Consider the following 24,692-nt stretch of genomic DNA (forward strand, 5'->3'; position numbering starts at 1 on the left):
GGACAGGGCAAACATCTGGTGACAGTGCTGCTCTATTCTGGGACATGCAGAACCACCGAGCCCTGTCTATGCAAATCTGTTTCACTCCCACAGCTACCAGTCTAGTTTCAGTTTCACTGCCTGGACTGGGCCAGATGTGAGTGGGTTGACTAGTTTTACTGTAACCTCTATGGTGGATTCAACGAGTGGGACTTTCTTACAATGAATAAACCAGCATGTAATAGATTACATGTAAGATGGGTATTACTAAAGACAGGACTGCTAGGCGGCAAGATGGCGGACTGAACATAGCAGTGCAAATCACCTCAAGATAAAAACAAACAAGATATTAGCACTGGATCTGGATAACAGGATAACAATCTGGATAACAACACAAAACAAATCATAAGGCTAGAGAAATGTATCTACAAATAATAGGAAAACAAGCAACACCCAAACATAACGGAGAGTAAACAAGGAGAACCAATCTCCAAAAGAAAACGCCACTCCTCGATGGACACAGACGATTTAAGCTTTTAACCCCCGGGTATGGTAAGGGTGGAAACTGATCTGTTGAAATCAATAAATGAAAAACTGGGTATAATTGAACTACCCATTAATGATACAAATGAGTTAAAGGCGAGCCTTGAGATGAGGGACGAAAAAGCTGTGACAATGGAGAAAGAAACAAACAAGCTAAAAGGGACAGTGAATAAGATTGAAATGGACATTAAAACTTCTTATGGGCAGGTGGCACGGTAGCGCCCCACCTGGCCAACATCCAGTGAAATTGCATTATAAAATTATAAATATTTAACTTTCATAAAATCACAAGTGTAATACATCAAAATAAAGCTTAACTATTTGTTAATCCAGCCACTGTGTCAGATTTCAAAAAGGCTTTACGGCGAAAGCACACCATGCAATTATCTGAAGACAGCGCCCCACATACAAAACCATGAAAAACATATTTCAACCAGGCAGGTGCGACACGAAAGTTAGAAATAGCGATATAATAAATGCCTTACCTTTGATGATCTTCTTCTGTTGGCACTCCAAAAGGTCCCAGTTACATCACAAATGGTCCTTTTGTTAGATAATGTCCTTCTTTATATCCATAAAAACTCAGTTTAGCTGGTGCGCTTCAGTCAATAATCCACCCAGTTTCCCTCCATCAAAATGCATACAAAATGAATCCCAAACGTTACTAATAAACTTTTCCAAACAAGTCAAACAACGTTTATAATCAAACCTTAGGTACCCTAATACGTCAATAAACTATACAATTTAACACGGAGAATCGTTATTGTCTTTACCGGAGGAAAATACCAAAGAACATGTTCTCATTCACGCGCTTGGAAACACTACAGCCAAAATGGGAGCCACCTAGAAAAACTATAATTTCTGGCAAATCTTTCCAAAACCCAGCCTGAAACTCTTTCTAAAGACTGTTGACATCTAGTGGAAGCCCTAGGAATGGCAATCTGGGAGGACTTCGCCTTATAATGAAAGTGACAGCCTTTGAAAACAGTGGCAGGCCCAAAAATTTTTTAGGGATAGTTTGTCCTCGGGGTTTCGCCTGCCATATCAGTTCTCTTATACTCACAGACATTATTTTAACCTTTTTTGAAACTTTAGAGTGTTTTCTATCCAAATCTACCAATTATATGCATATCCTAGCTTCTGGGCCTGAGTAACAGGCAGTTTACATTGGGCATGCTTTTCATCCGGATGTGAAAATACTGCCCCATACCCAAGAGAGGTTAATGAACTTAAAAGGAGAACATCTTTATGAGAGAAGCCTTACTTGACATACAGACTGAAACTATGAGAGAAAATCTGGTAAAAAGGTGTCTGTGAGAATGAAGGAGAAATTCCTGAGGGTGTAGTGAGGGAGTTCCTCCTGACAGCGCTTCAGATCCCACGCGAAGCTGTCGACAAAATCCAACTCGAAATGTACACTGTTTCAGACAGAGAGGACAGAGATATGAGCGCCCAATCGTTGCCAAATTTGTTTTCTTTAAAGATAAAATAATGGTTAAAATCCTGGATAAAAGACTTGCTGGCATGAAAATAGGCATGAACGAAATTGCAGAACGCCGCAAAGTTCTGTACCCAGTCTTCAAGGAGAAAAGATGAAAAGGGAAACGTGTAGCTCTTGTAGTCGATAAACTGTATATTGATAACCAAATGTTCCAAGACACAAAGACTAGTCCATGGATATTCTAAATGTTACAAAGTTCCCATAGAAGACTCAAATAATGCAACACCCAATACTAGCCATGTTAGGGATTGTAATAAGAAATATATATAGAAAAGCAATAAAATACATCAATTGTTAAAGAAATAAACTACAACTACGCTATACCATTCTAGATAGGGGGAATGTTGGAAAATAATTAGTATTAGACTTTCTGTTTATAGTATTTCATAAATTGATAAGACAGCATTAGAAGAAAGGATAATTAGCGAAATAATGCATTTTTAAATATAAGAAACTGGAACACAAAAGTACTCAATCAACATGGTAGAGATAAAACACAGCAAACAGAGGACATAGAAGGCACAGTATGTGGATATGTGTCACAGTGTGCGCAACTGGTCTAATGAAGTCAGGTGCAGGAGAGCAGAGATGGGTGAACAGGCACACTTTATTCTGGCAGAGGAAAAAAGCCGGATGCAACTGCGTCACAACACTCTGGCCCATAGAAAAAAGCGATAGCGCACAAATACACAAATAGGTACAAATAACAAGACCCCGGGTTACAACAACACCCGGCGCAAAACCAGCCTGTAGCGTCACACACGTAGCGAACGAACAATACCACACACAGACATGGGGGCAACAAAGGATAATATACACGTAGAGTAATGAGGGGATGTAAACCAGGTGTGCGGGAAAACAAGACAAAACAAATGGAAAATGAAAGGTGGAGCGGCGACGGCTAGAAGACCAGTGACTTCGACCGCCGAACGCCGCTCGAACAAAGAGAGGGACCGACTTCGGCGGGGGTCGTGACAGTATGTGCAGATCTATTGTGATGGAAGGTGGGGTGTGTTTGTTTGTGTTTGGAAAAGTGTTAAGTGAGTGAAAATGGATAAAGGTTTGCAAATCCCAGAGCCCATGTGTGTTTGTGAGCAGAGGTTGTGTCACGATCGTCGTAACATTGAAGAGAGGAGGACCAAAGCGCAGCGTGGTTTGAATACATCTTCTATTTTTAATGAAGACGAAAAACGAAGAACACCTGACAAACTAATACAAAACAATAAACGACGAACATGAAGCTAATCAAAACAATGTGCTAACATGCAACATAGACATAGACAATAACCCACGAACTACCCAATGAATATGGCTGCCTAAATATGGTTCCCAATCAGAGACAACGATAGACAGCTGTCTCTAATTGAGAACCAATCTGGGCAACCATAGACATACATACACCTAGACTAGACACTGCCCCATAAACATACAAAACCCCTAGACAATACAAAACACATACATCCCCCATGTCACACCCTGACCTAACTAAAATAATAAAGAAAACAAAGATAACTAAGGCCAGGGCGTGACAGGTTGTGCCAGAGAGCTTTCAATTTTGTGCAGATATGAGATAAACATTTTAAAATAAATTATAAATATTGTTTATTTATTTATTGTTCTATCCTGATGGAATGGTCCCCAACCCTATACCATGGACACCCACCTGAGCAACCCATACACTAAGGAGAAGTCCTTATCTGTTTCATGGGCCTGCTGTAAGTACCCTATACGCAGCCAAATCAGAAAGATGAATGTGGTCAGAGACCTACTAAAGCAACACCGCCCCCTCAAGATTCTGAGCCTGCCTGGCAGGGTTGGTCCTACAAAGCCAAAGCCCCCTGATGGGAGAGCATAATATACAAGGAAATTCTCAAAGCTGCTAATGAGAACCTTTACGACCTTGTACCTAGCCGGTGGGGATTCCGGTGGGGTGCCCCCACCTAGGTAGTGGCAGTGCTGGCAACACTATCTGCAGTAGCCCATGGGGAGGGGGTCACACTCGGACATTCAGAGAGGGGGCATATTATTGTTGCCCTGGTGGCACAAAATAATCAAAGGTCTGACTGCACAGAGATGCTTGGGAAAATGGTCACAACGGGGGACCCTTGTGTGTGTGTTTCAGGGGAAGGGGGTGTATCTGATCTCAGTCACCTAGTACTTGACAGTGGTTAATCAAATCTCCCATTTTTTCCAGTTTTTGCTCAATTTTGCATGCCTTCTCAAACATCTGCAACTGTATATGCATTCGTAAATCAAGTCCGTTTTTGAGTTGGGCTCTGGGATGGAACAACTGTTGAGCATCTGAGTTTATGGTTGTTTGTGGGGGAAAGGGGTTGAGTGTGTATGAGTGTTTGTGTGTGTGTATGTATCCCACAACTGTTGCAAGGGAGTAAAGATGTTAGGGACAATATAGGATGATTCTCAATAATTGTTTGCTAAAATAATAATTTCTTGCCAAAAATGTAATTTTTGTAATGGCAATCCTGGTTACAGGTAACAATCCTTAGCATGAACTGCCTACATTATTACGAAAATGATTTGTTCATTATGGAAATTATGATAAGCAGGATTTTTAATATTAATATATTTTTTAATAGCTATATATAATGCAAATCGAAGTGAGGGCGATGGAAATGCTTTTGGCGGTTGATCTGCTTCTGTTCTGTGGGTGGCACTGTGTGCTCTTTTCGAAGGATGGGTCCCGGACGCTCGGGGGCCCTGGGACCCGGGGGAACGGGGATGGTCTGCTGGTCACTGGGATGACAACCCAACTTGGGATGGGGAGGGGTTTTATGTGGGGGGAATAGTGGGGAACAATTGGAGGTTTACTTAGTAGCAATGCAATTATCATGGTATAGCTATATGGGCACTCAATCACTATGCTACTTTTTAATGGTGAGTTTACAAACATATGTTATGATAAATAGATTTGAAACTTGTATCTCATTATGGTAAATGGTGAAATAAGTATAGCCAGTTATAATTGTAATGGCTTAACAGATAATAATAAAAGACTATTAGTATTTACCTGGCTAAAAGAGAAGGAATATATCTATATTTATAATATCTATTCAACACGTTTAGATAAAGTTGTGTGGAAAAAGGACTGGGGGGGGCAAAATGTATTTCTCCCATGGGCAAAGAAATTCAAAAGCAATCAATCAATCAAATGTATTTGATTGTGGGGGGTGGCCAGTCCTCTTCTGGCTGTGCCGGGTGGAGATTATAACAGAACATGTCCAAGATCATAGATGAGCAGCAGGGTCAGATAATAATTATCACAGTGGTTGTAGAGGGTGCAACAGGTCAGCACCTCAGGAGTAAATGTCAGTTGGCTTTTCATAGCCGATCATTCAGAGTATCTCTACCGCACATGGTGTCTCTAGAGAGTTGAAAACAGCAGGTCTGGGACAAGGTAGCACGTCCGGTGAACAGGTCAGGGTTCCATAGCCACAGGCAGAACAGTTGAAACTGGAGCAGCAGCACGACCAGGTGGACTGGGGACAGCAAAGAGTAATCAGGCCAGGTAGTCCTGAGGAATGGTCCTAGGGCTTACGTCCTCCGAGAGAAAGAGAGAGAGAGAATTAGAGAGAGAAAGAGTGAGAGAGAATTAGAGAGAGCATACTTAAATTCACACAGGACACCGAATAAGACAGGAGAAATACTCCAGATATAACAGACTGACCCTAGCCCCCAGATACATAAACTATTGTTGCATAAATATTGGAGGCTGAGACAGGAGGGGTCGGGAGGACGATACCCCCGGACAGGACCAAATAGGCAGGATATAACCCAACCTACTTTGCCAAAGCACAGCCCCCACACCACTAGAAGGATATCCTCAACCACCAACTTACTATCCTGAGACAAGGCCGAGTAATATCAAACACCACGCACCAGGCTTCCAGTGCGTCTCCAGAGCCCTGTTCCTCCTCCACGCACTCGCCCTATGGTGCGTGTCTCCAGCCCGGTACCACCAGTTCCAGCACCACGCACCAAGCCTCCTGTGCATCTCCAGAGTCCTGTGCGTCCTGTTGCTGCTCCCCGCACTAGCCTTAAGGTGCGTGTCTCCAGCCCGGTACCACCAGTTCCGACACCACGCACCATGCCTACTGTGCGCCTCAGCCGGCCAGAGTCTGCCGTCTGCCCAGTGCCGCCTGCACTGCCCGTCTCCCCAGAGCCGCCTGCACTGCCAGTCTGCCCAGAGCCTCCCGTCCCCTATAGGTTCAGGTTTTGCGGCCGGAGTCCGCACCTTGGGGGGGGGGGGGGGGGGGTACTGTCACGTTCCTGACCTTATTTCCTTTTGTTTAGCTTTGTGTAGTTGGTCAGGACGTGAGCTGGGTGGGCATTCTATGTTATGTGTTTCTATGTTGGGTTCATGTTCAATTAGCCTGATATGGTTCTCAATCAGGTGCAGGTGTTTTACGTTTCCTCTGATTGAGAACCATATTTAGGTAGGCTGTTCACACTGTTTGTTTGTGGGTGATTGTTGCTGTGTCTGTGTTTGTTGCACCACACATTTACATTTAAGTCATTTAGCAGACGCTCTTATCCAGAGCGACTTACAAATTGGAAAGTTCATACATATTCATCCTGGTCCCCCCATGGGAATTGAACCCTGGTCCCCCCGTGGGAATTGAACCCACAACCCTGGCGTTGCAAGCGCCATGCTCTACCAACTGAGCCACACGGGACCACACGGTACTGTTTCGTTTCGTTCGTTCTTTCCTGTTCCTGTGTCAGTGTTTGTGCCACACGGGACTGTTTTCGTTCATTCGTTTCGTTCATTCATTCGTGTGTTCCTTCCTGTTCGTGCGTTCATGTTATATGTTCTCAAGTTCAGGTCTGTTAACGTCATTTATTGTTTTGTAGTTTATCAAGTGTTTTTTTCGTGTTCGTCTTTCTTTAATAAAACAAGTATGTATTCAAACCACGCTGCGTTTTGGTCCGATCCATGCTCCTCTTCAGACGAGGAGGAGGACGAGCGTTACAGCACTTCTCCTTAATGCAACCGCTGTGTCAGATTTTAAAAAAGCTTTACGAAAAAACCAAACCATGCAATAATCTGAGTCGGCGCTCAGAGCCAAATCAAGACACAAATATATCCGCCAAATTATGCAGTCAACAGAAGTCAGAAGTAACATTATAAACATTCACTTACCTTTGATGATCTTCATCAGAATGCACTCCCAGGAATCCCAGTTCCACAATAAATGTTTGTTTTGTTTGATAATGTCCATCATTAATGTCCAAATTCCTCCTTGTTGTTCTAACGTTCAGTACACTTTCCAAACTCACGACGCGTGGGCAGGTCCAACGGAAAGTACGGACGAAAAGTTAAAAAAGTTATATTACAGTCCGTAAAAACATGACAAACGAAGTATTGAATCAATCTTTAGGATGTTTTTAACATAATTCTTCAATAATGTTCCAACCGGAGTATTCCATTGTCTTCAGAAGTGCGATGGAACAGAGCTCGCTCTCATGTGAACGCGCATGGTCAGGGCATGTTCAGGTCATGATAGACCTGACTCATTCCTCTCTCCTTCGGCCCCACTTCACAGTAGAAGCATCAGACTGTTGACATCTATTGGAAGCCTTAGGAAGTGCAACATTACCAAAATCCCACTGTATCTTCAATAGGAGCTGAGTTGAAAATCGACCAACCTCAGATTTCCCACTTCCTGGTTGGATTTTTTCTCAGGTTTTTGCCTGCCATATGAGTTCTGTTATACTCACAGACATCATTCAAACAGTTTTATAAACTTCAGAGGATTTGCTATCCAAATCTACTAATAATATGCATATTCTAGCTTTTATGGCTTTGTAGCAGGCCGTTTACTCTGGGCATGCTTTTCATCCGGACGTGAAAATACTGCCCCCTACCCCAAAGAAGTTAATCAACGTTTCAGTAAAAGTGCCGGTTTTAGCCAGCCGGCTAATTTTCAACCGCAGTCCCTGGGCAGGTTATTAAAATCAATTACAATATAAACAATCATTGAACAGTGAGCTCACGCAGAGCAACATAGGACAAGCAGGACATAGCACACAGACAGAGCAACATAGGACAAGCAAGACATAGCATACAGACAGAGCAACATAGAACAAAAATCAGCAAGACAAAATTCATAAAAGCAAAAAAGTGTTTCCACACCTCACAAACTACAGACAACAGACAACATGGAATGCGGCAATACACAGCTTGGGATTATGATCACAAATCTGATTGACCTTTAGCCATGTCTTCATGCATTTTGTGAAAGTGTGATATGTGGTTCAGTTATGTGTGTCTGATGGCAATGTATTCCAGACATGGGAAGCTCTCACAGAGAAAGCAGATTTACTAAAGGTGCTTTTCCTTAAGGGAACTATACAGTCACCTCATGGCAGACCTTGTGGATCTGCTGCCATATGTTTGGGTTTTCTGTTTAACAAAAATACTGAGTGGAGGGGGAGCCAGGCCATTTAGGATCTTGAATACAAGACATGCGTCAGTGTATTGCACAAGATTTTCCCAACTCAGGAGCTCATGCTTTCTGAGGATGTAACAGTGATGATGGCTATTGGGTTTCCAATCAAGCACTTTGAGAGCCTGTTTGTAGACAGACTGAATAGGTTTTAATGTTGTACAGCAAGCTTGGGCCCAACTAGTGAAGCAGTATGTTAAGTGGGGGAGTATCATAGATTTGAAGTACAGTTTTGCTACCTCTGTAGTCAAACAATTTCGTATAAATCGGATATTAGCTAGGTTGAATTTGGTTATCTGAATTACCTTTTTCACATGCTTTTTAAAAGAGATGATGCCAAGGTACTTAAAATCAGATACCAACTGGAGCTTCTCCCCTGACACATAGACATCTGGCTCAGTAGCATATGTTGCCCTCTTTGTGAAGAACATGCAAACAGTTTTTTTCACATTGAGATGCAAACACGAGTCACTGAGCCACTTTGTAACCTAGACCATTTCAGTAGTGAGTTCTTGTGCAGCTTGTTGTTTGCTCTTTGCATGGACATATATCACTGTATCATCTGCATACATTTGAACTTCATACCCAGTACAGACAGAAGGCAGATCATAAATGTACAGGCTGAACAGGAGGGGCCCCAGTATTGACCCTTGGGGCACGCCCACATCATAGCTAAGAGTGGGCGACAGCTCATTGCTCACTCTGACACACTGAGTTCTGCCTTCAAGGTATGATTTCATCCATCACAAGGCATCGGGGGGAAAGTTGAATTTGGACAATTTTGAAATGAGAATCTCATGGTTAACAGTATCAAAAGCCAAAAGTACAAAGATTTTTCTATTATAGTATTGACTGTACGTTTCTATATACCATGTGTAACTCTGTGTTGTTGTTTTTGTCGCACTGCTTTGCTCTATCTTCGCCTGGTCGCAGTTGTAAATGAGAACTTGTTCTCAACTGGTCTACCTGGTTAAATAAAGGTGAAATAAAAATGTAATAAATAAATAAGGAAATCATGAATGTCACGGATATGTTGGAAGTAGTGGATATATGGAGGCTTAAATATCCTGACCTAGTTAGATATACATGGTGGAGGCTCAATCAAGCTAGTCGTCTTGATTACTTTGTTATGTCATTCTCTCTGGCACCAAAAGTTTAAAAAGTGTGGATAGGGGACAGAATGCGGTCAGACCATCACATAATTGGCATATATAATACTGTTATAGAATTTCCAAGTGGGCGAGGATATTGGACATTTAATCAAAGCCTATTGGATGATAACTTGTTTTTAAAATCTCTCAAATTCTGATGTGTTTCAACATGGCCGTCAGAAAGTACAATGATGAATTTTTACTTGAAATTAACTCTTCGACAGAAGGACCTTACAGAGACTTTTTTTTCTGAAATGATGTGAGACACTTATTTAACACAGATGGAGTCCATTCAAAATATTGTGTGACATTTTGAGGCAATGTTTGCATATGAACTAATTCAGCGTAGGAAGACTTGGCTGTTATTACTTCAGGAATGCTTCAACGTGACGGTGTATGAGTTGACATATTGTCATCATTACTGATATACCCTGAGTGTACAAAACATCAGGAACACATGCTCTTTCCGTTACATAGACTGACCAGGTGAAAGCTATTTTTCCCTTATTTATGTTACTTGTTAAATCCACTTCCATCGATGTAGATGAAGGGGAGGAGACAGGTTAAAAAGGATTTTTAAGCCTTGAGACATGGATTGTTTTGTAAAACTTTACTTGACACCTAGTGTCTTAACACTATGACACGGTCATAACCATGTCATAATATGTCATAACAGCTGAGATAACTTGTCATAATATGGTCATAACACTGTCATGACACATATATTTTGACCTCTTGTGAAATTTATATTGCTTTATTTTATGGCTGGTTATGACACCTACACAAGAGTGTTGAAACCCACACAACCTACCACACAAGGCAAAACATTCCATTACACCATAGCCTACTTGTCAACACTATGTTTATGTTATATAACATTTTCTGAAATTGATGTCAGACATGTACCTACTGTACCAAATGCTCTGTTGCTGATGACCGGGATGAATGCAGGAGCAGATTTCAGGAGCAGGACAAGACACCCTCTTTTTGACTAATGACTGACATAAGGGCATGTTTGTCATAAGCCTATCTGGCTTATAAGATTATGATGGTCATAATGCTTCTTGACAGTGTCATAAAGTGTATTTTCTTAGTCCAAGTAAAGTGACACAGGATGGTCATAATGCTTCATGATAGTCACAAAATGTAACGTTATTTCCTACAAGTTATTTAAAATACAAAGAAAACAAAACATGACTGTAAAGCATTCATTACAACAACAACAAAGGATTTACGAAACAAAACAAACTCTTATGTAGGTGTCATAACCAGCGATGAAATAATGCAATATATGTCCCAACAGGTGTAAATATATGGGTCATGACAGTGTTATTACCAATTATGACAGGTTATGACAAGTTATGTCAGCTGTTATGTCAGCTGTTATGACATATTATGACATGGTTATGATGCTGGGTGTCACAAAGATGCTAGTTCCTTTGAACAGGGTATAATAGTAGGTGCCAGGGGCACTGGTTCGTGTCAAGAACTGCAACGCTGCTGGGTTTTTCATGCTCAACAGTTTCCCGTGTGTATCAAGAATGGGCCACCACCCAAAGGACATCCAGCCTACATGACACAACTGTGTGAAGCATTGGAGTCAACATGGGCCAGCGCCCCTGTGGAACGCTTTCGACACCTTGTACAGTCTATGCCCTGACAAATTGAGGCTGTTCTGAAGGCAAAGGGGGGTGCAGCTCCATATTACAAAGGTGTTCCTAATGTTTTGTTCACTCAGTGTATTTAGCTGTGTGCTTTAGTTCAGTTAGTGTTCCAGGTCAGTGGCCGTGTATAAATATATCCATACTTGAGTACTACATACTTAAACTGCATACTATTTTCGGCGTTGATCTAGTAGAATTCACTCCTCTTTTCCGACTCATATGTTTGACAACAGCTGATAATCAGATAAATTGACGCACTGTACCAAAATGAATGAATAACGGGAGTCAATGCAATAGCGCATTAGATGATGCATGCGGTGTAGGCCTACTATTTTCCAAATTTCACAAACTATAAAACTATTTACTATTTACTATTTGCATTGTGTGCCCCCCCACCCCTCTTTTACGCTGCTGCTTCTCTCTGTTTATCTTATATGTATCGTCACTTTAACTATACATTCATGTACATACTACCTCAATTGGCCCTAGTGAATGACCTAGTGAATGACCTGCAGAGAGCTGGGACCAAAGTAACAAAGCCTACCATCAGTAACACACTACGCCGCCAGGGACTCAAATCCTGCAGTGCCAGACGTGTCCCCCTGCGTGTCCCCCTGTGTCCCCCTGTCCCCCTGCCCGTCTGAAGTTTGCTAGAGAGCATTTGGATGATCCAGAAGAAGATTGGGAGAATGTCATATGGTCAGATGAAACCAAAATAGAACTTTTTGGTAAAAACTCAACTCGTCGTGTTTGGAGTACAAAGAATGCTGAGTTGCATCCAAAGAACACCATACCTACTGTGAAGCATGGGGGTGGAAACATCATGCTTTGGGGCTGTTTTTCTGCAAAGGGACCAGGACGACTGATCCGTGTAAAGGAAAGAATGAATGGGGCCATGTATCGTGAGATTTTGAGTGAAAACCTCCTTCCATCAGCAAGGGCATTGAAGATGAAACGTGGCTGGGTCTTTCAGCATGACAATGATCCCAAACACACCGCCCGGGCAACGAAGGAGTGGCTTCGTAAGAAGCATTTCAAGGTCCTGGAGTGGCCTAGCCAGTCTCCAGATCTCAACCCCATAGAAAATCTTTGGAGGGAGTTGAAAGTCCGTGTTGCCCAGCAACAGCCCCAAAACATCACTGCTCTAGAGGAGATCTGCATGGAGGAATGGGCCAAAATACCAGCAACAGTGTGTGAAAACCTTGTGAAGACTTACAGAAAACGTTTGACCTCTGTCATTGCCAACAAAGGGTGTATAACAAAGTATTGAGATAAACTTTTGTTATTGACCAAATACTTATTTTCCACCATAATTTGCAAATAAATTCATTAAAAATCCTACAATGTGATTTTCTGGATTTTTTTTTCTCATTTTGTCTGTCATAGTTGAAGTGTACCTATGATGAAAATTACAGGCCTCTCTCATCTTTTTAAGTGGGAGAACTTTCACAATTGGTGGCTGACTAAATACTTTTTTGCCCCACTGTAACTACATGTACATATTACCTCAATAAGCCTGACTAACCGGTGTCTGTATATAGCCTTGCTACTCTTATTTTCAAATGTCTTTTTACTGTTGTTTAATTTCTTTACTTACCTACACACACATAAAAAAAATTGCGCACCATTTGGTTAGAGCCTGTAAGTAAGCATTTCACTGCAAGGTCTTCTACACCTGTTGTATTCGGTGCACGTGACATATGAACTTTGATTTGATTTGATTTAGTACGCTAGTATTCGGACATGGCCAGTTTGGCCACTGTCTCTTTCCACTCAGCACATGTCTCTTCCCACTTAGGAGCTTCCGAGTGGCGCAGCGGTCTAAGGCACTGCATCTCAGTGCTAGAAGTGTCACTACAGACCTTGGTTCGATTCCAGGCTGTATCACAACTGACTGTGATTGGGACTCCCGTAGGGCGGTGCACAATTGGCCCAGTGTCATCTGGGTTAGATTTTGTCCGGGGTAGGCTGTCATTGTAAATAAGAATTTCTTCTAAACAGACTTGCCTAGTTAACAAAGGTTAAATAAAAAAATAAACCTGCAGTCATACTCAACAAGTGAAGTCACTGTGAAAGCTGAGGTATGTTTTTGTATGGCTCTATATCACTGTGTGAAACCCCAGACACTGTTGGGGTAGTGTTCACTCCGACAGTAGTGATCATCTGTACCAACGTTATGAGATGTTATCATCTTCTCCAGAGGAAATACATTCAGGCTATATCATTTTAGAGATCTCTATGGACACCTTGGTAGATTGGTAAATGGCAGAGTCACTGAAGTGAGAGAATTGTTCACATACCACCAAGATTATTTGGCAATAATAATGTGCGATTGAAAATACATGCTAGATGATCACATCAATAGTTGGTTGTGACGCTCATGTAGGGACTTGGGTTGAGGGGCTGATGCTGATTTAACGTCACTTTTCTTTTTACTTCAGTAGATCTTACTCTACATATGGACTGGTAATGTCTTCCAAAACATCTAATAACTTTTATATACACTTTCAGTTCATGACCAATATAACAAGTTACAGCCATGATGATGATGATGACGAAGATGATGATGAAGACGATGATGACGACATTGGAGAACGTGTGATTTGTATGATACTTTCTAACCATTTTCAAAGTTGACCTCCTCTACTGATCAGTGTTCCATGTCACTGTCTTCCCCTCAGCACGTGGAATAAGTCCCTGTTGTAGCAGTAGAGTCACTGTGCAGTCTGACTGAGGGAGGTTTTTGTACGGCTCTTTATCACTGTGTGAACACCCAGGCACTTAAGTATTGTGCACTCTGACAGTAGTAATCTCCTGCATCTTCAGCCTGGACTCCACTGATGGTCAGAGTGAAGTCACTCCCAGATCCACTGCCACTGAATCTAGATGGAATCCCAGACTGACGTTGGTTGGAAGTGTGCATCAGGAGTTGAGGAGCTCCTCCAGGTTTCTGTTGTTACCAGTGCAAATAGTGTCCATTGCCCTCACTGTATACAGCACTGCTGGTCTTACAACTGAGACTGACTGAGTGACCCACTGAAACAGGTTTCACTGCAGGAGTCTGAGTCACAGTGACCTGGCCTCTGGACTCTGAAACAGAGATGAAATGTATCATTAAATTGTTAATTAATTTGTCAATTTAGCATATTCACTAAAACTGTAATGAGGTTATATATGTATTGCTATTATCCAGGTCATTTTCTGTCAAATATATTACCTTGGAGTAAGATGGCAAATATCCAGGTGACGATGGTGATGGTTGTTGTGGGTTCTGTTGTCATGAAGGACAGCTCTCAGTCATGAAGTGTTAAACTCACAGGACTATAAACACTCCCAGACCACTGAAGCATGTGCTGCCAATGCAAAGTGTCCTCACTATGCAAACAGACTTTCTTGATCCCCCAGGGACACTGTAGTTGAAGAGATCTGTGTGATCAGCAGCAATTATATGAGGTTGAGGTTAGAGGTCGACCGATGTTTTTTTGTTGTTTTTTTTCACCTTTATTTAATCTTTATTTTACTAGGCAAGTCAGTTAAGATCACATTCTTATTTTCAATGACGGCCTAGGAACGTTCTGCCTCGTTCAGGGGCAGAACAACAGATTTTTAACCTTGTCAGCTCGGGGGATCCAATCTTGCAACCTTACAGTTAACTAGTCCAATGCTCTAACACCTGATTACATTGCACTCCACGAGGAGCCTGCCTGTTAACGAATGCAGTAAGCTAAGGTAAGTTGCTAGCTAGCATTAAACTTATCTTATAAAAAACAATCAATCAATGACTGTCATTGCTCCAATGTGTACTTAACCATAAACATCAATGCCTTTCTTAAAATCAATACACAAGTATATACACTGCTCAAAAAAATAAAGGGAACACTTAAACAACACAATGTAACTTCAAGTCAATCACACTTCTGTGAAATCAAACTGTCCACTTAGGAAGCAACACTGATTGACAATAAATTTCACATGCTGTTGTGCAAATGGAATAGACAAAAAGTGGAAATTATAGGCAATTAGCAAGACACCCCCAATAAAGGAGTGGTTCTGCAGGTGGTGACCACAGACCACTTCTCAGTTCCTATGCTTCCTGGCTGATGTTTTGGTCACTTTTGAATGCTGGCGGTGCTTTCACTCTAGTGGTAGCATGAGACGGAGTCTACAACCCACACAAGTGGCTCAGGTAGTGCAGCTCATCCAGGATGGCACATCAATGCGAGCTGTGGCAAGAAGGTTTGCTGTGTCTGTCAGCGTAGTGTCCAGAGCATGGAGGCGCTACCAGGAGACAGGCCAGTACATCAGGAGACGTGGAGGAGGCCGTAGGAGGGCAACAACCCAGCAGCAGGACCGCTACCTCCGCCTTTGTGCAAGAAGGAGCACTGCCAGAGCCCTGCAAAATGACCTCCAGCAGGCCACAAATATGCATGTGTCAGCATATGGTCTCACAAGGGGTCTAAGGATCTCATCTCGGTACCTAATGGCAGTCAGGCTACCTCTGGCGAGCACTGTGCGGCCTCACGAAGAAATGCCACCTCACACCATGACTGACCCACCGCCAAACCGGTCATGCTGGAGGATGTTGCAGGCAGCAGAACGTTCTCCACGGCGTCTCCAGACTGTCACGTCTGTCACATGTGCTCTTGTGCTCAGTGTGAACCTGCTTTCATCTGTGAAGAGCACAGGGCGCCAGTGGCGAATTTGCCAATCTTGGTGTTCTCTGGCAAATGCCAAACGTCCTGCACGGTGTTGGGCTGTAAGCACAACCCCCACCTGTGGACGTCGGGCCCTCATACCACCTTCATGGAGTCTGTTTCTGACCATTTGAGTAGACACATGCACATTTGTGGCCTGCTGGAGGTCATTTTGCAGGGCTCTGGCAGTGCTCCTCCTTGCACAAAGGCGGAGGTAGCGGTCCTGCTGCTGGGTTGTTGCCCTCCTACGGCCTCCTCCACGTCTCCTGATGTACTGGCCTGTCTCCTGGTAGTGCCTCCATGCTCTGGACACTACGCTGACAGACACAGCAAACCTTCTTCCCACAGCTCGCATTGATGTGCCATCCTGGATGAGCTGCACTACCTGAGCCACTTGTGTGGGTTGTAGACTCCGTCTCATGCTACCACTAGAGTGAAAGCACCACCAGCATTCAAAAGTGACCAAAACATCAGCCAGGAAGCATAGGAACTGAGAAGTGGTCTGTGGTCACCACCTTTATTGGGGGTGTCTTGCTAATTGCCTATAATTTCCACCTTTTGTCTATTCCATTTGCACAACAGCATGTGAAATTTATTGTCAATCAGTGTTGCTTCCTAAGTGGACAGTTTGATTTCACAGAAGTGTGATTGACTTGGAGTTACATTGTGTTGTTTAAGTGTTCCCTTTATTTTTTTGAGCAGTGTATTTTTAAACCTGCATATTTAGCTAAAAGAAATCCAGGTTAGCAAGCAATATTAACCAGGTGAAATGGTCATTTCTCTTGCGTTCATTGCACGCAGAGTCAGGGTATATGCAACAGTTTGGGCCGCCTGGCTCTTTGCGAACTAATTTGCCAGAATTTTACGTAATTATGACAACATTGAAGGTTGTGCAATGTAACAGGAATATTTAGACTCATGGATGCCACCCGTTAGATAAAATACGGAACGGAATAAACGTTTTGTTTTCGAGGTGATAGTTTCCGGATTAGTCAAAGGTATATGTTTTAGAGAGAAATAGTCGACGCGTTATAATTCCTGTAATAACTTGCGGCTGAATTTGAAAGGGGTTCCTTCGTTATTTTACCGTTCATTTCTTCCATAGAGAATGTCTTGATCTACTTCAAATAAGGTCTGTGTTTCGTGCAGGCTTAAACCGCCTCGACGTTTTGATACCCGTGTAAATCTCACTAGGATAAGGTAACGTTTGTCAACATATTTTCATAAATCCACTCTACAAAAAAATGTATCTTCGCTTATATTTAGCCAATATTGATCAGAGTTACCTTGTCCTATGGATATCTACACAGTTATAAAATTGGCACGGTGATGTAAGCCTACACGAAACACAGACCTTATTTTAAGTGAATCTAAAAATATCCTATGGAATAAATGAAGGAACCGCTTTTCAGATTTTGCTAGAAGGTGTCATGGGAATTATGACTTTGGTTGTCAATTCTTACCATGCCCATTATTAAAATAGGATTTCCTGCATATAGAAATTAAAGTTTTTGTTTTCAACATTCATCACAGGTAACTTAAACTCTATTTTTATTCAAACAGTTGAGAGTATTTGTCTCCTAAGCAGACTCTTCAGTATCATTGTCACTTCAGAGCTGTGTGCGTGTGTGTGTATTTATGTATTATATTAAGTTAAAATAAAAGTGTTCATTGTTCATTCAGTATTGTTGCAATTGTCATCATTACAAAAATGTGTGTGTGTGTATGATATATATATATATAAAAATAAAAAAACATTTTTATAAATAAATCGGCCAATTAATCGGTATCGGCTTTTTTTGTCCTCCAATAATCGGTATCGGTATCGGCATTGAAAAATCATAATCGGTCGACCTCTAGTTGAGGTTAATCATGGTCATGGTCTTCATTGGTAAACACGCCTCAGCTGGGCTCAATGAAAGGCTGGGAAGGTGCTGAAGGGTTGGCAGGAGAGACATTTTAACTTGACGGAACCACAAGACATTTTAGGGAGTTATAATCATGTTTATCTTCTTGCCACTAGGGGAGTGCCATTTCGACATAGCACAAATTCGTATCCAAATTAAACTGCCTCGTACTCAATTCTTGCTCGTACAATATGCATATTATTATTACTATTGGATAGAAAACACTCTCTAGTTTCTAAAACCGTTTGAATTATGTCTGTGGGTGAAACAGAACTGGACTTAGAGCACTTTTCCTATGTCTGTGTGAGAATGGCAAATTTTCCAATCTGCTCTGAAACCTGTGTTTAACCCTGCCTGTCTTCTATTGGTTGAGATGCACTGCATACGCCTTCCCCTGGGTGTCAGCGAATAGAGGGCCTTGAAATGGAGTCTCTAGGCAGTTCAGGAAGTCTATAAATTGATTGGGAACGAGGTGGATCTTTCTTTTCTCCTTCGCTCTGGCGCACTCAGGACATTGGAACATTGTTTTGGAAACATCGGTTATAGATCTCAGACATTTCCGGCTGTGTTTTTATTCGATATAGGCTTTAAAGACATCATAATCTTGTTATTTTGAACCGAATTATATCAGTTTATGTCAGTATATTGCGATTTTCGGGTATTTATTTTCTTGGCGCTGTAGAAAGTTGGGTAGCTCTCTCTCTCAAGCTAATGTTTACTGCTAATTGCAAAGTGGAAGACGACATAATACAACCTAGCAACGATTCTTTTGGACAAAGGACGCCTTTCCCAAGATTCTGATGGAAGCTCGGCAAATAGTAAGCAATTTTTAATGTATTAATTCGTATTTATGTTGACAAATGGCAAATAATTATTCCGCCATGTTTTTCGGTGCATCTCGCTTTAGCGCACGCTGTATGCTTGAAGTAACGTTAATTTTAAAATTGTAACCCAGCGATTGCATTAAGAACTAATTTGTCTTTCAATTGCTGTCCAACCTGTATTTTTTTAGTCAAGTTTATTATTAGTTATGGATTAGATTAGGTTCCTCTCCAAGATGGCGCCCGACAGATTGCTTGAAGTTTTGGCCACTAATCACGTTGTATAACCACGAATTGTGCCGCTAAATATGCACATTTTCGAACAAACTCTATATGCATTGTGTAATATGATGTTACAGGACTGTCATCTGAAGAATTCTGAGAAGGTTAGTGAAAAAATTTATATATTTTGGTGGTTTATACGTTATAGCTATTTTTGCCTTGAATCAATGCTGTTGTAATGTTCGCTATTGTGCTAAGCTAATATAACGCTATATTGTGTTTTCGCTGTAAAACACTTAGAAAATCTGAAATATTGTCTTGATTCACAAGATCTGTGTCTTTCATCTGCTGCACGCTGTGTATTTTTAAGAAATGTTTTATGATGAGTAATTAGCTAATACACGATGGTCTCTGTAGTTATTCTAGTCATTTTAGTGAGAGTTGTGATGGGGGCTGCAATGGTAAACTATGATTTATACCTGAAATATGCACATTTTTCTCTAACAAAACCTATGCTATACAATAAATATGTTATCAGACTGTCATCTGATGAGGTTGTTTCTTGGTTAGTGGCTATTTATATCTTTATTTGGTCGAATTTGTGATAGCTACTGATGCAGTAAGAAAATGGTGGAGTATGGAAGTGGTGTCTTTTGCTAACGTGGTTAGCTAATAGATTTACATATTTTGTCTTCCCTGTAAAACATTTTAAAAATCAGAAATGATGGCTTTATTCACAAGATGTGTATCTTTCATTTGGTGTCTTGGACTTGTGATTTCATGAACATTTTATTATATGATATCCCTGTGGCTTTAGGCTAGGCTATGCTAGTCAGCTTTTGTGATGGGGGGGATCCCGGATCCGGGTTTGGTAGGCGTTAGAGGTTATCTCAGTAAATATGGTTGAATCTTAGCTTGAAATTCACTAACTGACTGACATACCTTACAGAGGCTGGGTTAATTATTCTGAAATGATGTGAGACATTACTATTGCATGTAGATGGAGTCTCATTCAACTTATTGTGTGACATGTTACGAAAAGGTTTGTTGGCCATAGCTGCAAGGATGTAATATTTATGTAGTCTGGACCTATGAGGGTTATCAGTTAAGGAATGCTTTAGCATGAGGGTGGAGGAGTTGACATATTGTCAGAATCACTGTTATATTTAGCTCAGTGTATTTTAGTTCAGTCAGTGTTCCATATCACTGTCTCTTCCCCCTCAGCACCTGCAGTAGGTCCCAGCTGTAGCAGTACATTCACTGTGCAGTCTAACTGAGGGAGGTTTTTGTATGGCTCTGTATCACTGTGTGAACACATATTTACTATTGGGGATGTGTAAACTCTTACAGTAGTAATCTCCTGCATCTTCAGCCTGGACTCCACTGATGGTCAGAGTGAAGTCACTCCCAGATCCACTGCCACTGAATCTAGATGGAGTCCCAGACTGTAGGGTGCTTGTATAGTAAATGAGGAGTTTAGGAGCTCCTCCAGGTTTCTGTTGGTACCAGTATAGATAGTTATTTCCATGCACATTACTGCTGGTTTTACAGTTCAGAGAGACTGTCTGTCCTGGGAGAACAGCTTTCACTGCAGGAGTCTGAGTCACAGTATACTGACCTCTGGATTCTGAAAAATATAATAAAAACACAATTATTAAATACATTATAAATAGTTCTGAATATACATATTAAAGCCATGATGATGATTCTTTCATGTAGCTTGAATGATATTTTCTATAATATGAAGAACAAAAAAATTGTGACCTTGAAAGCAGAGTGCCAGTGTCCAGATGAAGATGGTGATAAAAGTCATGGTTGTTGTGGTTCTGTTGTCATGAAGGACAGCTCTCAGTCATGAAGTGTTAAACTCACAGGGATATAAATACTCCCAGAGCACTGAAGCATGTGCTGTCTATGCAAAGTGTCCTCTATGCAAACAGATCAGCTTGATGCTGGGATCTGTGAAGAGAGACAGCAGCAGATACATTTTAGTCATTTAGCAGATGCTCTTCTCCAGAGCAATTTACAGTAGTGAGTGCGTACATTTCCCATACTGGTCCCCCATGGGATTGAACCCACAACTTTTGCGTTGCAAGCACCGTGCTCGACCAACTGAGATACACAGAACCAGTTAACTTCTTTCTACATAGACAATCCTGGAACCAGAGGGTGGCTATTTAGGGTTTAGACTTGAGGGTCTTTGTACTCTGGTTTATGGATTTTATTACTCATTTATAACATCAATAAATATGGTTGAAATCTTGGTTGAAATGCACTATTCAGCAGGGGGACATTACTGGGGTATTTATTCTGAAACAATGTGAGACATTATTATTACACACATAATTATGCAGTCCATTCAATGTATTGCACATTATTGCATATAATGAAATGTTTGCATTGGATTTTTCAAAGCAGATGTGGAATAATCAATTATGAAATAGGTGAACATTGTAGGATCTAGGGGAAAATGTTAGAGGTGGTTCATACTTTCTATAGATAATATAATTCCTAGACATTTATAAGAATGTATGTGCTGCCACTGATGGGTTACCAATTCAGGAATGCTTTGGTGACAGTATATGGGTTACCACTTCAGGAATGCTTTAGTAACAGTATATGGGTTACCACTTCTCAGGAATGCTTTGGTGACAGTATATGGGTTACCACTTCAGGAATGCTTTGGTGACAGTATATGGGTTACCACTTCAGGAATGCTTTGGTGACAGTATATGGGTTACCACTTCAGGAATGCTTTGGTGACAGTATATGGGTTACCACTTCAGGAATGCTTTGGTGACAGTATATGGGTTACCACTTCAGGAAAGCTTTGGTGACAGTATATGGGTTACCACTTCAGGAATGCTTTGGTGACAGTATATGGGTCACCACTTCTGTCACGTTCCTGACCTGTTTTCTGTTAGTTTTGTATGTGTTAGTTGGTCAGGACGTGAGTTTGGGTGGGCAGTCTATGTTTTCTGTTTCTATGTTGGTTTAAAGGGTGACCTAATATGGCTCTCAATTAGAGGCAGGTGTTTTTCATTTCCTCTGATTGAGAGTCATATTAAGGTAGGTGTTTTCACTGTTTGTTTGTGGGTGGTTGTCTCCTGTGTCAGTGTCTGTATGTTAAGCCACACGGGACTGTTCTCGGTATGTTTGTTCGTTCGGTTTTTGTGTAGTCAGTTTTCCTGTTATTGCGTTCTTCGTGTTTCATGTAAGTTCGTCGTCCAGGTCTGTCTACATCGTTTATTTGTTTTGTTAATTATTCAAGTGTAGTTCGTTTTTTCGTCTTGTTTAATAAATTATGTCATTTCCCAACGCTGCGCCTTGGTTCAATCCATGCTCCTCCTCTTCGGATGAAGAGGAGGAGGAACACCGTTACAACTTCAGGAATGCTTTGGTGACAGTATATGGGTCACCACTTCAGGAATGCTTTGGTGACAGTATTAGGGTTACCACTTCAGGAATGCTTTGGTGACAGTATTAGGGTTACCACTGCAGGAATGCTTTGGTGACAGTATATGGGTTACCACTTCAGGAATGCTTTGGTGACAGTATATGGGTTACCACTTCAGGAATGCTTTGGTGACAGTAAATTAATTGACAGATTAAGTTTCACTGATATATTTAGCTCAGTGTATTTTAGTTCAGTCAGTGTTCCAGTTCACTGTCTCTTCCTCAGCACCTGCTGTCATACCCAACTAGTGTAGTTACTGTGAAATCTGAAGGAGGTTTCTATACGTCTCTATAGCACTGTGTGAACACATGTTCATTATTGTGAAGGTGTAAACTCTGACAGTAGTAATCTCCTGCATCTTCAGTCTAGACTCCACTGATGGTCAGAGTGAAGTCACTCCCAGATCCACTGCCACTGAATCTAGAGGGAGTCCCAGAGTTAGGGGTACTAATGAAATATGTAAGGAGTTTAGGAGTTTCTCCATTTCTGTTGATACCAGGCCAACCTTTGTCTATGTCCATAAATGATTACAGCACTGCTAGTCTTACAGCTGAGACTGACTGAGTAACCCACTGAAACAGTTTTCACTGCAGGAGACTGAGTCACAGTGACAGTGAGTCACAGTGATCTGTCCTCTGGACTCTGAAACAGAGATGTATAGTAATTAGCATTACATTTGTCCAGTACTGTATAAAATAATAACTTTATATTGTCAAGGTAATTTTCTGTAAACGATTTAACATGGAAAGCAGAGGGAAAGTGTCCAGATGAAGATGGTGATGAAAGTCATGGTTGTTGTGGGTTCTGTTGTCATGAAGGACAGCTCTCAGTCATGAAGTGTTCAACTCACAGGGATATAAACACTCCCAGAGCACTGAAGCATGTGCTGCCAATACAAAGTGTCCTCTCTATGGAAACACAATTTCATTATCCCAGAGAGACACTGGCTGCATCTACACTGGCAGGCCAATTCTGATCTTTTTCCCACTCATTTGTCTTTTGACCAATCACATCAGATCTTTTGATATCAGAGCTGATTTGATTGGTCAGAAGACCAACTAGTGAAAAAAAGATCTGAATTGGGCTGCGCAGACCAGTTGGCTGGAGTGTTTACGGACATATTCAATCTCTCCCTATCCCAGTCTGCTGTCCCCACTTGCTTCAAGGTGGCCACCGTTGTTCCTATACCCAAGAAAGCAAAGGTAACTGAACTAAATGACTATCGCCCCGTAGCACTCACTTCTGTCATCATGATGTGCTTTGAGAGGCTAGTTTAAGGATCATATCACCTCCACCTTACCTGACACCCTAGACCCACTTCAATTTGCATACCTCCCCAATAGATACACAGACATTGCAATCACCATCGCACTGCACACTGCCCTATCCCATCTGGACAAGAGGAATACCTATGTAAGAATACTGTTCATTGACTATTGTTCAGCCGTCAACACCATAGTACCCTCCAAGCTCATCATTAAGCTTGGGGCCCTGGGTCTGAACCCCAACCTTGACACTGAATAGTAAATCTGAATCTGTTAACTGCATGTCTTTGTGGACTTAGGGGCAGTTTTCTGGACACATTCATCCTAGTCCTGGACTAAAAGCAAGCTCATTGGATAATCTTCATTGAATGTTCTTTTTAGTCTCGTACTAGTCTTCATCTGTGTCCAGGAAACCCCCCTCCTAGTGTTTTGTTGCTCTTGGTGGGCTAAACTGTAGAGCATGAATGTAACATACATTAATCTGAAGGATTGTTTTGTCTTAATATATTTTCAGAGTTTCTTTTTGCCTTTATCTTTATAGATTCATTGTTATGTTGTTGTCGGTTGTTGTCGGTACTGTAGCTAATTGTTTATCTTATGTGTATTGCCGCTCTCTCTCTCTTTCTCTCCTCTCCAGCTGGTCTCTCTGTCAGGCCCACAGTGTCTCTGCTCCCCCCGTCCTCTGTGCAGCTCTCTGGGGGCTCGGCCACACTGGCTTGCCTGCTGAGCACCCCCAGGGGGCGATGGTGAGCTCGGATATGGACGGGGAGGAGGGAAGGAGGGGGTCCTGACCACCACAGAAGAAGAGAAGGGCGGCCGCTACAGCCGAAGCAGCACCCTGACCCTGAGCAAGGCATGCTGGGAAGAGGGAGAGGTGTACAACTGCAGGGTCGCCCATGATAACATCAGTTATGACACCAGTTATTCGGCAACCTTCCGGAGAAGTCATTGAGGAGTACACCACATCAGTCACTAGCTTTATCAATAAGTGCATCAAGGACGTCGTCCCCACAGTGACTGT

This window comes from Salvelinus namaycush, chromosome 38 (assembly GCF_016432855.1).
Source record: "Salvelinus namaycush isolate Seneca chromosome 38, SaNama_1.0, whole genome shotgun sequence".
NCBI lineage: Eukaryota > Metazoa > Chordata > Actinopteri > Salmoniformes > Salmonidae > Salvelinus > Salvelinus namaycush.